This window comes from Crocuta crocuta, unplaced genomic scaffold, assembly GCF_008692635.1.
Source record: "Crocuta crocuta isolate KB4526 unplaced genomic scaffold, BGI_CrCroc_1.0 scaffold2141, whole genome shotgun sequence".
NCBI lineage: Eukaryota > Metazoa > Chordata > Mammalia > Carnivora > Hyaenidae > Crocuta > Crocuta crocuta.
In genome coordinates, this window is record NW_027529209.1 from 69,505 (window position 1) to 74,486 (window position 4,982).

The 4,982-nt window shown below is 50.5% G+C and overlaps 1 protein-coding gene across 2 annotated transcripts in view; it reads left to right on the top strand.

The window, feature by feature from the left end:
* Positions 1-4,982, top strand: part of LOC144226848 (centrin-2) — a 42,218-nt gene that overhangs the window by 812 nt on the left and 36,424 nt on the right. The gene's annotated exons all lie outside the window — the stretch shown is intronic.

Below are 4,982 nucleotides of genomic sequence, written 5' to 3' on the forward strand. Positions count from 1 at the left end.
AGAGATCTCAGGGATCACAGCCAGACCCTGCCTTGGAGGACATCTTAGAGCAGAGGGAGACAGGTACATGAGCCAGGAATCTTGGGCTAGTGTCATGGGTAGAAGCCCTGGTCAGGCACAGTGGGAGCCTGGGAGAGAGCACAGCAGGAGCTTCACCTGGCCTTGCTGCCAGCCCAGTAGAGACTTGTAGGAGTCAACCAGGCAAAGATGGCAGAAGGCATTCCAGGAAGAGGCCCCCATGTGCTGCCATTAGCAATGGGCTTCCTAGTCCAGTGGAAGTCCCTTTAAAGCTCCAGAGCAGACTGCCTGCGGAGCCCCTGGCCCAGAGGGGCCAGAGATGTCAAAGGTTATCTTGGGCCTCTCAACACTGAAGGCAGCTTCTTAGCATTCAGTGGCCTGGCCAGAACTGACTTTGGTGAAGGGAGCAAGCAGACGAACGACTGTGAACAGGACAAGGACGTCGGCACCCTTGGTTCTGTGGTAGCACAATGCAGCCTGTCCTGTACAGCCTACGGTGCCTTGGGGCCTTGCATCTAGTCCCTGCCTCTCTTGCAGGGTCCACTCTTTGCAGGCTTGCTCTCAGTGCCGCCTGAGTCAGTGTCGGAGGCTGTACTTCACTTCCCCAAACACTAATCCCAGCCCCAAATATGGCACAAAGAGGCATGTCCAAATCCTATTTCCTCTCCTGCCAGGACATGAGAACCAGTCCCACGATCTGAGGCCCCAGTCCCAGGCCTAGAGGCAGTGCTGAGACCTAATACTTGCTCACCTGGGCCACTGGATTCTCATGCCTTTCCAAACCCACTCTGCAGATCCACCCACATTTCTCAGCACCTTCTAAAGCAGCACCATCATATTAGTGACCTCTGTACAGGATTTGCAATCATCACTTGGTGCCAAACTAGCCCAGTGAGTTATCTGAATAGTATTTGGCAGACAGGGCTGCAGAGATCCAGCAGTTTGCTTGAAGCCCTGGGCCTGTCAGAAGGAGGTTGGAGCATTGGCACTTTACCCAGGGTCCTACCTCTCTCTGCCACCTTGGTGACGGGATGACCCTCCCCAGATTCATGACTGCTGAACCTGTTGGGACTTGTCTGTCCTTTGGCTCCCTCCCAGCTGGAGGTCTGTCTTGTACCCAGGTCCCAGCACCTTCCTTGCAGACCTGAGACAAAGGTGTACCTGGCCAGTGCCTTACCTAGTCATCTCACTGCCTTGAAATTGGGTTTGGATTGTTTGACTGGTTTTGCCAGGCAAACCTTAAGGACAAGCAAACTTGTGCCCTGCTGACCACCAGCCCAGAGGGGTGCTTTTCTAGAGTTATGTACCTTATTGGCCACTGTGGTAGATTGAGCAATTGCCCCCCAAAATGTCTACCTTTTGAGATGTGTTGATGAAAGTGAAGATTGGAGTGATGCATTCTGAAGACAGATGAAGGGACCACAAGCCACGGCTTACAGTGGTCTCTGGCTCTGGTCCCCCTTGCACTCTTTTCATCATGCAAACACAAAGGCCACCATGTCACTCTTCAACGGGCAATCAAATCCAAGCTCCTTGACCCTTGCAACCTCACGTCTTACCATTTCCAGGCACAGACCACGGGTATATCCCTTGGCCTGGAAGCTAGAAGGGCATTCCTTCTCTTCTCCAGCTGGCCAATTTGGCTCACTGTTTTCTTTATTCATTTATTTTTTGAAAGTAGGCATTCATGGGGCGCCTGGGTGGCTTAGTCGGTTAAGCGTCCGACTTTCGCTTAGGTCATGATCTCGCGGTTTGTGGGTTCGAGCCCCGCGTCGGGCTCTGTGCTGATTGCCAGCTCAGAGCCTGGAGCCTGTTTCTGACTGTTTCAGTCTGTGACTCCCTCTCTCTCTGACCCTCCCCTGCTTACGCTGTCTCTCTCTCTCTCTTTCCTAGAAGTAAAAAAAAAAAAACAAAAAAAAACACATTAAAAAAATAAATGAAAAAAAAAAAAGTAGCCATTCCACTGGGTGTGAGGTGGTATCTCATTGTGGTTTTGATATGTGCATTTCTCTAATCATTAGAGATGTTAAGAGCATCTTTTCAAATACCTGTTGGCCTATCAGTTACTCTTAAGCAGAGGTTGGCAAACTTTTTGTAAGGTGAAAGACAGCAAATATTTTAGGCTTTATGGGTTACAGATCTCTGTCATAAATGGTCAACTTTGCCACTGTAGCATGGATGCACCCACAGACATTTGTAAACAAATGGATGTGGCTGTATCCCAAAAAAACTTTATTGACCAAAGCACAGGCAAATGGGATTCAACCCTACGTTCAGTTTGTGGACCTTTGCTCTTAAGGCAAAGAGCACTTGGGGTATTACTTTCTCTGTGGGACTCTCTGAGGGTAAGCACTCTATCCTGGTCACTTCTGCATCCCTTTGGACCTAGCAGGTGCTCAGTTAATATTTTGTGAATTGGTGGTCCCTACCCCTCCCTACAAAGAACAAAGCCAACGGTGTGTGTCTACCAGTACCTACTAGAGAAGGTGTCTCACAAGATTTGCAGTACTGGGCAAAGGCTGAGAGGCTTTCACCCTCTTCCCTCCTTTTCTCCCCTACCCAGTTCACACTAGAAAGTTTTCTGGGCCAAAGCAGCTAATGTGAACAAACATTCTGGGGCTGAGTGGGTGAAAGAAAGACTTGACAAATGAAAAGCTCTAATTTGGGTCCATTATCATTTAGAGTCTCCACAACTGACAACTAGTCAGTGCTGGGGAAAAGAGGTGCATGCTGCTGATGGAAGGTTCTAGTGTCTTTCCACATGCCTCTTTTTTGTCTCCATTCCTCTTACTTGTGCCCTTGGAGCCCTTCATGTTGCAAAGCCTCAGATTAGAGCCTGTGTCCCTTCCTCCCCAGATGGGCACCTCTGCTGTGTAAGCTGCCTAAATCTAGGTGGGTAATGTGGGGTGCACTGGCCTAGGGGATTCCAAGCTTGTGGTTTAGCCCAGGCTCTGCTAATTGCCTGAGTGCCCTAGGCCATGGCTTCTTCTCTCTGGGGCTCCCCCAGCTGGTCAAAGTGGGTATTAGTAGCTTTGTCCTCTAAACACCCTTCCAGTCTGGTCACAGGAGCAGCCACTGCACAGGACTTCAGAGGCAGAGAAACAAATCCAAAGTCCCCAGGCCTTGAGGAGTGTAGTGGCTTGTAGAAGATCCAGGCAGCTGAGCCAATGGCTGATGGCAATATAGGCTGGGCTTTGTAGGAAGCCAGGAGAGGGAGACTGTAGGGCAAAAACTGTGAGGAGTAAATAATGTTGGAAAGGAAGTTTGAAAGAAGAGGCTGCTTGCCCAGCAGGACCAGAAACCGTGAGGTGAGCTGCACAGAGAATGCAGCTGAGGAGCCATGAGGGGCTTGTAGGCTATCTTGCTGGCACTGGGTGGAGAGAGGGAAGGCAAGGGAAGTTGCATGGAAAGGTATTTCAGTTCAGCAGAAGGGAGAACTTTCTACCAGCAAGGGCTGTTCTCACACAGCAAAGTGAGGATATCGTAGTCAGTGGAAAGAAATGCACACCAGCACTTGAAGGGCTGTGGCCAGAGGCTTCACACATTTCAGGCAGAGCACCTGGCCACAGCCACCCCTTGGTCCACGAGCACATGCAGATGGAGATGCTAATGAGGCCTCAGAGCTCTACTCTGACCTCTTCCCCATCTCAGCTTCTCTCTCTTGGACCCTTCCTCAAAATCAGGGCTCCCTACGGCTGCTGGTGCCCATCCCACCAGCTTGGATTTTGTCTTGGGCCACAGTCATTTTGAAAAGCTAAGGACAGCTCTGTGCCCTCTCCTGACAAAAGATACATAGTCACAGATGTCCTGAAGGCTGTGTCAAATTCATAGGAATCACAAACTCCCGAATTCCACGCAGAAATGCCAGGCTTGGCATCCCTGCTCCAACCAGTCCCACTGGCTATTTCCTTCTGTTGCTGTAGTTACTCTAGGATTTCAGGTCAGGCAGGTAATTACCCCCATTTCTTGAGCACCTACTAGGTGCTGTGGGGATGCTGGTTGGCTCTGCCCTCAAGGAGCTCCTAGCTTGGTGGGGTGGGAGAAAGTACACCAAGGGAATACACTAAATAAAGCAAAGATTGAGAGCTACAGGCTGGGAGTCCAGAGCAAGTAGATGATCTCCAATTGGGAGAATAAGGGTAGGCTTTTTGGGGGGAAAGGGATAGGACTTTTCTGGATCTGGGGACATAGCAGGGAGAGGTCAGAGCAAGCAGCCACGGTGATCTGAGCAAGGGATGTCTGACAAGGCATGAGCAGTTTCGCTGGAATGCAACAGGTGTGACGCCCAGTGGAAGAAGCTGGAAAAGGCAGGTTGAGCACAGGCTGTGAAAAACTGGCTGCAAAATGTGTTCAAGAGAAAGTCGGGACCTACTAAAGTGTTTTTGACAAAGGGACAGATCTAGGTCTCTTTTAGGAAAGACGACCTGGAGATATATAAAGGCTGGATCAGGGGAGGCAGACAGATCAGCTTGGCTGTCCCAGTACACCTGATCCAGGTGCAGAGAGGGCCAGGTGCCGAACTAGGTCAGTATCAACGGGGAGGGAAGAGGGACTGAAATGAGAGACCTCCCCAATGAACATGCAGAACTGGACATGGACTTTCAGCTGTCCTCAAGCTGGGAGAGAACTGCTTTCTTCTAACCTGATTTTACACATGGATGTGCCGCGGAGGGGGAGGTGCAGGCCTAGGTCATTTCTCTAGGATGTCATTTTAGGGAGGTGTGCTACAAGGTTATCAGCCATCAGGAAAGGGACAGATTAGGGGTGGCTTGGAGACTTGGGCTGGTGAGTGAGACAACTTCAGTCTTGTAGTAACTGAGGCAAGATTCTAGCTGGACTTGGTGACCTGGTGGGAGTCTACTTCAGTGGTGTGGGACTGTGGGTGGGGTCTGTAAACAGAGTGGCAGGTTCAAAGTCTCTGCTCTGTGGGTCTGAGGTGGGACCCCATCATTTCTAAAGAGCTC